Below are 12,224 nucleotides of genomic sequence, written 5' to 3'. Positions count from 1 at the left end.
CAAGTGGACTCCTAATTATGAAGGTCCGTATGTTGTGAAGAAGGTCTTCTCCGGTGGAGCCTTGATGCTTACAACTATGGATGGTGAAGATTTTCCGTCTCCTGTCAACTCAGATGTAGTCAAAAAATACTTCGCATAAATTGACCCGTTGGACAAAAAGAATAAAAAGAGTCCAGGCAAAAAAATGGGCATCCCGGCGAACCAAAAAAAAAACAGAAAGAAAAGGTTCGGGCAAAAGTTAGGGATAAAATGAAAAGAATTTGTACACCCGGTAAGTCGAAAACCCGCAAGGGCGACTTAGGCAAAAATGGGTATCCCGGTGGATTGAAAACCCGAAAGGGCGATCCAGGCAAAAGTTAGGGATTAAAGCGAAGACTACAGTCTGAGTTGTCTGTACTTCATCAAGCTTTGTCGTCTGCCATCTCGAAAGATGTGATCCGTCCATTCATTCTTCTCAGAAGGCAAGGAGTTGGGAGGAAAACTGATGATCTGTGAGTTATAACAGAATTGGGAAATAGTGGATGCCGTGTTCACATTGCCATTAGGATGGATTTTTTTCTTTTGTGCGCAATTACCTCTTTCTAGGAATTGCTTCCCGATGTATTTGCCTCTTCAGGCACATTTTCAATCAATAAAAATTGTTATTCAGATAAATAGCTTTTGTTTTTTATTTTTACTGTTTTGTTTACAAAAATGTCCGAATTTTTGATAAGCATTGCATATAAAAACATGAAGGCTACACAATAACGTGCAAGAAGATGAAACATTTGAAAATCATTTTGAATGGTGAGGACACTTGAGCGTATCTTGTCCATGTATCCCCTGGGGGCATTTTGTTGTGCTGTTTTTCAGGTTGGCATCTGTGAGGACGTTTCCTCAGCAGATATTTTCCCCAAGCAAGTTTGGAAGCTACCAGAGCTATGTTCCCCTGCGGAGACGTCTGTGGATAGTGCCTTCTATTCCCCAACAGATCTAAGGGTTGCCTATCCCCAGCAGGCCTGTATTTGCCGTTTTCCTCCCCGAGTGAGGCAGGTTCATTGAATTTATCCCCAGCATTTATCCTACCTGTAGACTGAAGGATATCCCTAGCGGAGTTTATCCTTCCCCAGCAGCAAGTGCTATTCTTCAACATGAGTGTGAAGTCGCTTTACCATTCCTCAAGCAGAGTTCCCCGCAGAGTATTTCCCCAAGAGGAGTCTCCCCACAGAGTCAGAATATCTGATCATTTTGGCTCCCTAGCCAGGATTCATTTGCATGTTGCATGTAGTAATCATTGCATCCTCAAAACCGCGTAGCATTTCCATTCAATATGGAGCATTACGCCATAAAAAAAAATTCAAACATATGCATTCATGTGTTAACTTCACCAGACCGTATCCCCGGCAGAGGCGGATCATTTCATTCGACACCAGCACGGCAAGACTGCTACAGTTGCTCTTGACAGCATTCAGAATTGTTTATTCCCCACAGAGGCTCATTTCCTCACCCGATGGTGACAGAGGTTTATTTCCGCACCCGATGGTGACAGAAAGTTTGTTTCTCCTCAGTGAGACCCCCAGCAAGTGTTCAGCCTTGCCTTGACATATCTAAGATGTCGTTCTTGTGATACCAGTAAGTGTCATGTCAACACCCGCGCGTGTTTCTCATTTTTGGTGTCGGTAAACACCATTGTTTCGGTGTCGGTAAACATCGAGTCTCACCCAGTCATCAGTAAATGTCTGGTCATCATTTTGGTGTCGGTAAACACCATTGTTTCGGTGTCTGTAAACATCATCTTTCGGTGTCCGTAAACATCGAGTATTTTCTCCAGTCATCAGTAAATGTCTGGTCATCGTTTTTGGTGTCGGTAAACACCATTGTTTCAGTGTCTGTAAACATCGAGTATTTTCTCCAGTCATCGGTAAATGTCTGGTCATTTTTGATGTCGGTAAACATCATCTTTCGATGTCAGTAAACATCGAGTCTTTTCCTCAGTCATCGGTAAATGTCTGATAATCCCCAGCTAGAAATCCCCAGTAGAGTCATCCGTAAATGTCCTATCTGGTTTCCAGTTGCAAATATTTGTATCTCCCCAATAAATTCCTCAATCCCAGTCATCGGTAAATGTCTGGTCATTTCTTTTGATGTCGGTAAACATCATCTTTCGATGTCGGTAAACATCGAGTTTTTTTCTCCAGTCATCGGTAAATGTCTGGTCATCATTGTTTGGTGTCGGTAAACACCATTGTTTCGGTGTCGGTAAACATCGAGTCTCATCCCAGTCATCGGTAAATGTCTGGTCGTGAAATCAAGATCCCCAGAAGTCGTCGGTAAACGTCTTGTCTAGTATCACCACAAAGATTTTGTTCCTCCCCCAAGTGGAGATGCCATCGGTAAATGGCCCCGTTTTCTTCGATATCGGTAAATATCGAATTCCCAGTTACAGCAGCCATCGGTAAATGGTCTCGCTAAGTTTGACATCGGTAAATGTCAAGTTTCTTTGAAGCCACCATCGGTAAATGGTCTTGCTTCCTTATTACATCAATTCGTTTTTCCCAGCAGCCATCGGTAAATGGTCATGCTGAAGTTGATATCGGTAAATATCAAGTTCTAACCATCGGTAAATGGTTGTTGTTTTTCAGAAGTTTATTTTCCCCAGACGCCATCGGTAAATGGTCGTGCTGAAGTTGATATCGGTAAATATCAAGCTTCCAGTTCTCCAACCATCGGTAAATGGTTTTGCTTTTTCTGAAGCTGTCATGCAGTTTGTCATCGGTAAATGACGTGGTTCTTTGGTATCATATCCAGTCTGTGCAAATTCTACGGTTCTTTGGTATTCAATCCCTGTTTACCCTGAAAGTCTGACAGCCGTTGCTATCATCCGTTCGGGTTCCCAGCTGATTGAATAGGGGCAGCTGTAGCACCTCAAATTTGCACCTACCATTATACATACATTTTCATATTAGGTCATAGCATATCATGATCCATTGCATAGCATTTGCACTGTCCCAGTTGCCTCAAGAACAAGCAATCAAGAATTAGGTCAAACTGATCTCCTGATCAGTCAATCAAGCAAGCAAAGGAATTTCTCATTGAATCAAGGCCTTGGGGATTGTCCAACAAGTTCTCATGGTTTGGAGGTCTATTTGAAGTATTTTGGTCAAGGGTTAAGGGCTCAGAGGTCAGCAGTTCATGCCCAGACAGTCAAAAACCCTAGAAAAGTCAACTGTCAGTCAAAGCAGTGGATGGTGGTCATTCTTGTGGAATTTGGGCATCATGGTCAATAATCAAGAGTTCATACAACTTGGGACATCATTTGAAGTCAAGATCTCAAGGAATTAGGGTTTGGAATTCATCAGTCAAGGCATAATCAGTCAGAAACCCTAAAAGTCAACTGTTGGTCAACTGTCCATTTAATCAGTGATTGGATGATTGGAATTGGTTTGTGAGAGTTCATTCATGTCCAAATAGTCATCATACATCATGCCAAACACCACCATGGAAGAATTTGAAGCCAGATCATAAATTTCCCAAAACGGAAACTGGGCCTGTAACTGAAACTTACCAAAAATGGAAAGTTTTGATCCTCAAACTTACATTGTGATACAAGCCTCAAATGAATTTTTGCCCAACATGAAAGTTGAAGATCTTGTTCTCCCATTTCCAAAAAGTCATAGAACTCTCAATTCCCATGTGTGGTTGGCAAGTTATGATCGAATCGATTTCAGAAAATCTTGAACTTCAAAGGGCCATATCTCCCAAACCGTTTGGCCAAATTTGGTGGGGTTTTTTCCTACAAACCACATTTTTCATCCTCTTTCCAAAAATATAAATTTCATGACCCAAAACCTTACCAATCAAAATGGCATTTTTGGACCTTTTTCATTTAAATTCAAAGTTTGACCAAGAGTTGACTTTTTGACTCAAACATTTTTTCAGCATTTGGCCAATTGGGAAAGCTCATAAATGTCATTTTAAGTGTGTTTGCAAAGCCAAATTATGCAGAACATGTGAATCTTGTTTGTTTGCTTGAATTACAAGAAAAGTACCATTGCACCATACTTGTCCATGCCTTGCCTTGTACCTCAAGAGGACAGCAATTGTGCAGCATTTTTTGATCATTCTTCTGTCACTTTTGAGGCCTTGTAGTGCAGCCATACTCCAATAGTACATATGGCCATGTTTGTTTACTTGAATTTTGGAAAATGAGTACAAAGCAACCATTGATCCATGTTTCCACACCTTAATTTGTACTATCCAACAGCAGGGCATGGCATGATTTTCTGTCACTAATAGCAGCATTGGAAGCAAGGAGCAAATGACATTGCAGAACTAGCAACCAAAACAACAGAAAAGATATAGCAGCAGCACAGTAGAGAAAAACCAATGGAGTTTCATTCATTCAAATTCACTTTCTTGCATTTTCAAATTTGAGGTCAAAGCTTAAAACCAAAACCCTTGGCATTTTTTCTGTCCCAACACTACAGCAGGCCATGGCTCACTGATCCTAAAAAGAAAAAACTGCATTGGCTTGGCATTGGCATTTGCAAAACCTTCTGTCAAGCACAAACATCCCTGCCTGGCCACATTGCAACATGACATAGCAGCTGGTTACATGGTATTTACTGTCGAATGAGGCTTCTAGCCAGCATCCATCATAGGCAGAAATCATTCTCACTAAAATCACATTGTTGCATCCCACATCTTCTGTCCAAAACCAAAAAAAAACTTCCTTCAAACCTTGTCTTGCCTTGTGTGTAAAACTTTGCCTTGCCAACAAACTTGCTAGCAGCAAGCCAACCAGTCACCTTGACTTGGCCATTCTGCATCTCCTGTCATGAAAAGCCTAGCAGCATCATACCACCATTCACAGCAGAAAACACCTGGTGCTAAAGACCACCCCTTTGGCATTTGAAAACCTGTCATGAAATAGCCATAACAAAACCTGCACACAGCATTATCTCAAACCAAAACTTTTTGCTCACTTGCAAAACCAAGCCTTGCCTTGTAACCCTGTCATAAAAATCAATTGCAGCTCCAAACCAATCTCATTCATACATCTCCACTCTCAGCCTTGGCACTTAGCACCATCTGTCAAAACAGAAGAACCAAGTCCTCTAAATACACTCCTCTCAAACCTCACCCTGGCTTGGCATTTCATCTTGGCTGTCAAAAGCACAAGAGTATGAAACCTTGCAACACTGATTTAATTCACTCACCAAAAAAACCACATTCAAACTGAACCTAGCCTTGTGTTTTAAAACCTCACCTTGCCTTGCATTTTCAAATAAAGTCTGTCCAAACACAAAAGAACTCAAGCCTTGCGTTTATGTTTGAACCATCAATTCATCCCTCTGAAACCCTACTGGCAGCATCCATTGCAACCAACAAACCAACAGAAATCCTTCATTCTAAAAACTGCATCCTTTGGCCATTTCCTAAAACAGTCCAAACTTCCAATAAAAAAAACCTGGCATTGTGATTCTCTACCATTCAAGCATCATCCTAAATCAATAACAGCCAACATAATCAACCAGAAAGCCTTGGTTCTCATTCACTCAAAAAACACATTTTGCACTTTTCAAAAACAGTCAATCAAACTCCAAGTGAACAAGCCATCTCAAGCAAAACAACCATCATCATTCATCATTGGGGAAGTTCTAGTGCATCTGTTTCAGGCTAAAAGGACCCAAACAACAACTGTTTTTCCATTTTGCTTCAGAAATAGGTATGGATTCAATCCTCTCCTTTTGTCAAATTGCTACATGATTTAGATAGGTTTCTTGTTGCTAAGCCTGACAGTACTTGTGGTTTTGAAAATGGTTAGATATTTTTAAAGATATGTTGGTTTGAAGTTTGATGATTGATTCTTTTCTTGCTCGATTCATGAGTTATAACTTGTTTTAATGAAAACCATGGATGGATTTGGACTGTGTGTTGTGTGCTGATCATGATGGTATGCTCAATTGACATTTTTGAGGAGAAATTAAGAAATTCGAATTTGGGGATGATGATGAACACAAACCCTAGTTTCCCAAGTTATTTTTTCCAGAATTTTTCATATTTCACACGTGCATGGTCTCTTTCAATTCACCAACCAATGAAATTATTTCATTTTAACGCCCAAAACGACATCACTCTATTAAGTGGACTCACATATTACCAAAATGTCATTTTCCCAAATATTAATTCAATTAATTTCACATTTAAATTACCAATCTTCCAAAATTCATAACTTGCTCATTTTTGATCCAAATTCAATGGGATTTTTTGTGTTGTGTGCATCATAATCTCTACTTTTTTATCATTATTTTTCCAGAATTTTTGGGTGAGTTTTTTTTAAATGGTCTTAGGGTTTGTGACATGTGACCAAATTTTGTACACTTTGCCAAATCAATTGTGAAATGATGAGAATGTATCCAATGGCTCTCAAATTTTTTGTGCTTAAACTAGACATCTTCATGGTGATTTTGGTATAAAGTTTGTGAATTTATCATTTGTGGTTTGTGAGATATGATTTTTTGAATTAGGGTGTGACAATTTGTGTCACACCATTGATGACCAACTTCATGATTTTCATTGCCATGCTTCTTGACCTCCAAATGACTTGATTTTTTGCATGAGCTTACTCTTGTATGTCTAGTTGACTTGTGAATTTTCTTGGATTTATTTGAACTATTTTCCATTTGTTTGAGATTTTTCCTCTCTGCCTAGTCAAATGTTGACTTTGTGTGACACATGCTCCCATTTCATTTGTGAAATTCTCATACTTTATTAGATGGACATGAAATTTTGCATGAGATAACTAGACATTCTCATCTTTTCCATGGCTTTAGTCCCATTCATTTATCATACACCATTCTTGACTTATGATTTTTCTAAGTTGATGCATGTTTGGTTGACTTCTTTGAGCATGTTCAAATTGGCTTTGACTTTCTGATTTTCATTGACTGCCTTCCACTTGTCCAAATGGGATGGAATTTGACATGCTTACCATGCTATGTGTTAGGTTTGATCATGATTTATTTGGTGATTTTTGGAAAATGTTTAGATTGCTTTTTATGCAAGTCTTGCTGTTGACTTCTATGAGCTCCTGTTTGCCATGTTTTGACCTAAATGGTTCATGAAATGATGATAGTGATTGATATGAATGTGAACCCAATTGGTTTTGTTTCCTAATTGTTTGAACATGATTTTGGATACTTAACCCTTGCTGTTTTGACTTTCTCATTCACTTTTGACCCTAGGCTTGCCCTAGTGGTCCTGTTACTCACCTTTGAGTTTGTGATTTCAGGTTGACCATCAAATGGCCATTGAGACCAATTCTTTTGATTGAGCTTGCTCAAATACCATTGCCTAACCTCTTTGTTTTGTAGGTGGCTTGGCTCACATGCCCTAAAGCCTTGTGCCTTGCACATCCATGTGCCTTTAATGGACTGTTGTTGTCTGTTTCTTTTTGTTTTGTTTGAAGTTGCATACTAACCTCTGCTTGACTGTTTCAGGTGCTTTAGTTGCTTAGTTCTTTGTGAACTTTTTGCTTTGCTTTGCTTGTATAAGCAATTTGCATTGAGGTATGTCTCTTTTACTTCATGTAGTCTGGAAGACCTGGTTTGTTACTTGGCCAGGCAACTGTCTGAAGTCCTCCTTAAGAGGCAATGTTTGTGGTTGTTTACTTTTGTCCTTGCATGGAGTCAAAGACCTCCTAAGTGAAGAGGCAATTGGTGGAAGGTAGGGATATGCAGTCTATCCCCCACTATTCAGTGTGTCATCTGCTTTGCTCACACCACTGTGTTGATGCATTACAGATAAAAACCCAAGATCTTGTGCCATTGCACAGTTGAGTCAGTCTTAAATGTGTAGAAGGGTTCCCACTTTCTGAACCCACACATTCTTGTCTTGAGCTCTCCCAGGCCTGGGATAAGAGCTGTGAGGTCTCATCCTCACTTCATCCTTTCATCTGCTTCACCTTAGCCCCTCAATGGCAAGGTTAAGAGCACATTCACCCCATTCCAGAGGTTTGTTTGTTGAGGTTGATATGACCCCTTGACTAAAACCTAACCCTTGTTTGAGCCACTTGTTTGTGTATAGCGTGTGCTATCTGTACTTGTAGGATAGTTTGACTTGCTTCCTGTGCAAGTTAGGATAGTTTGACTTGCTTCCTGTGCAAGTTAGGATTAGTTTAGACTTGCTTCCTGTGCAAGTAGGTTTTACTTGGCTTGCTCCCTGTGCAAGTTAAGTGTGTGTGTGGCTTGCTTCCTGTGTGAGCCATACTTAGGATAGGTTGGCCCTCGTGCCATTTAGCTAGAAACCATAACTTAGGGTTGATTTTGCATGACAACATCTAGGCTCGAGTCGTAGTCTCCCTAGTTGTGTCTCCCTCTGTTATCTGGTTAGGCTAGTCCTTTATCCCTGCGTAGGGGAACTACATCGCCCTGATCTTCACACCAGATGAAGTATGTAGGCAGGAGATTGAGCTGATCTCTCCGGGCGCCTTTTCTCTTTTTGTGTGTGTTGTCTGACCTTTGCTAGGCTCGAGTCCCTGACTCCTTAGCATTTGCTGTCTGTCTGTTCGTTTGTGTTCGACAGTTGTAGGCTGAGTCCCGGACTCCCTATCTATCTGTTGTGTTGTTTAGGTTCGGATGCTGATATAAGCCCAGTAATTGGCATTCAGGCTCCATGTTTGCCTCCTTGCGTGTGTTTTAGGTCCGGATGCTGACATAAGTCCAGAGATTGGCAGTCGGGCTCCATGTTTGCCTTTGCCTTTGTTTGTTTGTGTGTGTGTCAGCCGAGCTACGAATGCTCTGATTCTTCTCTCGTCCGAGAAGATACGTATGCATAGGATGCGATATCCTAGCGAGCATGTTTTGTCTCCCCAGTCCGAACTACTTCGACTCTGATGTCTATGCCTGATAGACTAAGTAGGCCCAGGATGCGACCTCCTGCCGAGTTCAGTTTCAGTCAGTCTCTTTCCTTTCTTCCAGCCAGTGTGTGTGTGAATATTTGAGCATTGTTTGGCAACCAATTTCCTTTCTAGTGTGCGTGGATCCCGTAGAGTACTACGGATGCGTAGGGGTGCTAATACCTTCCCTTCGCATAACCGACTCCCGAACCCATCCTCTTTGGTCGCGAGACCATGTTCTTTCCCAGGTTTACTCTGAGCGTTTCCTTTCCCTCTTTTGGGATAAATAACGCACGGTGGCGGCTCTGTTGTTCTTTCTTTTCCCGCCGGTTTTTCGCGCGATGCGACAATCGCCTAGCGAAAGCTTAGCGAAGCTTCGCTGCGTGCTCGCCTAGCGAAGGTGCTAGCGAGCGCCTGCGGGTTCTGGATTTCCCATTGATAACAGTATAAATTTAGGGACTCCAAACCCTATGGTATCCCTTTCAGAAATCAAGTGATCAGACATTCAAAGCATTATTTTACACATTCATGCATATCTAAACCCGTGGGCAAAAACCTAACGATACCTCATACATTCAGAGTATTCAAATTAAAAGCATAGAGTAATGGGAATAAGGGCAAACCTGATGGGAGAGATCGATTAAACTTGAAGGGCACGGCTGGGTTTGCAAAGTAATGTTAGGGTTTGCGTGAGATGGAGGTGAAAAAGTGTGTGAGTCAGGGTGAACTTTTCAGAGCTGTCTGGAGGTTGCTGCAGGTTAGTTCGTAGGTTTCCCTTCTGCCTCTTTTCTCTTTCTTTTTTTCTCCTCTTTCTACTCTTTCTGTTCAGGTCTTGTTTCAATGAAAACTCTAGTATTTATAACCTGATTTCCGTGGCTTAGTGGGCTCAAATGAGGGCAACTCAAGCCCATGACTTTCTGTTACTTTTCTCAAAACGCGTGGGCTTCGCCTAGTGAAGGATCTGCTCGCTCAGCGAGCCTGACAGTTCAGATTCGCTAGGAGAACCATTCTGCTCGCCTAGCGAGCATGACAACTCAGGAACAGATTCTTGCTCCTTCAAGACTAGCGTTCTGAATGATGAATAAACTCCATTTGAACCTATTGAAAGTAACTCAAGTCTTTCTCTTGTGTTGACTGATCACCTGAATAGAACCCACAAAGTGTCTTGGATGATACTCAAGCTTCAAACAAAGGATGTTAGTGACACATTTTTGTGCTTTTGGTTAGTAAACAAAAATAAGAGAAACGATGATATATAATTCAAACATGCTTGGTGATCTCAAACCAATCACAAGGAGTCCCATCCAAAGGCAAAGGGAACCAAGATGTTTATGATCCTTGAGGCTATGCAAATGCAATGTTATGATGCCATGGGGGATCTTAGGGCCAAAATTGGGGTCTTACACCTGCAACAGGCAATGTTTGGTTGGAAGTAGAGGAGCTCATCCATGTCATGATTAGAGAGGCATCTTGGCCTAGGAAGATTCACAATTATCTCAGAAAGATCCATTGGCAATCAGTGCAATCAGTTCCTAATCATTTTGCCCTAAAACTAGGGTTTGGTATAAAATCAGTTTATTTCTGATTCTTTGGTTGAAACTCTTTTCCATGGCCCTCCATATGTCCACAAGGGTCTACATACAAAAAATCAGCTCTTTATTTGAGCTAGAAGTGCTTCAATTGATCAATGGAATCGAGAATCAGACAGTTTGGGAAAAGTCAACAGTGGGGCCAAAAAAGTCAACTCCTGACATTTTGAGAGTGGAATCTCAAAATCCATGCCTAGGGGATCCTACATGTGAAATTTGATCAAGGTTAGATCATGGATTCATCATTTAATCAAGAATTGGAAAAGTTACTTAATTTGGAAATGGTTAACTTTCCATTTAGGGCAAGTTTTCATGATCATTGCACTCACTTTAAGCCCATTTTGCATCAAGATAAAGCTCCATTTGAAAATTTCTCCAACATGAAAGTTGTTCCTCTTGTTCCAAGCTTTATATAGATATAAAGTTTGCTCCATTTGGATTAGAATTGAGAAAGTTATGCTTAGTCAAAGTGAGACATTTTTTCAGGACACTTAGAAAAATTTCTAAGTCCAAAATCTTCAAAATTTGTCAAGACTTCTTGGCCAGTTTTCTTGCACTTCAAGGCATTATTTGAAAATACTTTCTTCACAACAATTGTACCTTTCCATGTCCTCTTTCACATCCTTTTTGAATTATCTCATTTGGATCCATGGTTTGAGAGATACATTCATTTAAAGTGGGCACCATGACTTGATTTTCTAGGCAGATTTTGGGTCTGGCTGGCCCAATCAGATTTTCTAAGCATGCTGCACAAATCAGTCACGTATTTTTACCTCTTTTGGCCATGCATTGGACATCCATTCACTTAAGTTTGTCCCAAAATAACAACATTTTACACCTCACTTCACACTTTTATTCTTATGGATAAATCACTTATTAAAAAGCCCATGAGAACACCTAATCCACCCTATTTAAGAAGCTAAAACCCTTATCGTAAAGGACATTGAAATTTCGTGGCAAGGAGGAAAAACTTCATCACATATCAGATTGCATTCCACTTCTATTTTCCATTAGGTAATCATCTTTTCCATGGCCATGTTTTGATATATCTACGCTTGCTTACCATGTTCATCACCATTAATCCTTCCATTTTCATATTTCTTTTTCTTATTTAAAATATTTTCTTCGTCGATAAAATTACCCAAAAATACTTTTCACTTTTCTTAACGTTTTATTTAATTTTATATAATTTTTGTTTTCGTATTTTTTTAATATTAATATTTTATTTTAATTATTTATTCTAAATGGTCCATTTTAACACACCTTTTTTATTGATTTTATTTTTATGACTTAAAATTATTGTTAGCATTTTATTTTTGGGATGAAGGTTGACCACTGTCTCATTGTCAACCTGACCTTTTCTTGGAATTTTATTTTACATTTTCAATTTATTTTGGATTTAGTTTTGACCTAGTTTGGTTGGTGGACTTTTAATTTGACTTCTGTTTTATTTTAATTAATTCACGTACCAATTTTCATTATTTTTAATATCTTTTTGGGGGGTGATGATGTCCTGACCCCACCTTATTTAGTTTAATTTTTCATAATTTTCTTGATTAATTTACTATTTATCCTTTATTTATTTCTAACCTAGTCTTATTAATTGACTTTTGGTTTGACCTATGTTTTGTTTTAGTTAATTCATGTGCCAATTTTCATTATTTTTAAAATCTTTTTGGGGAATGATGACGTCCTGACCCCGCCTTATTTAGTTTAATTTTTCATAATTTTCTTGATTAATTTACTATTTATTCTTG

This window comes from Lathyrus oleraceus, chromosome 2 (genome assembly GCF_024323335.1).
Source record: "Lathyrus oleraceus cultivar Zhongwan6 chromosome 2, CAAS_Psat_ZW6_1.0, whole genome shotgun sequence".
Lineage (NCBI taxonomy): Eukaryota > Viridiplantae > Streptophyta > Magnoliopsida > Fabales > Fabaceae > Lathyrus > Lathyrus oleraceus.
This window is presented reverse-complemented; position numbering follows the sequence as displayed.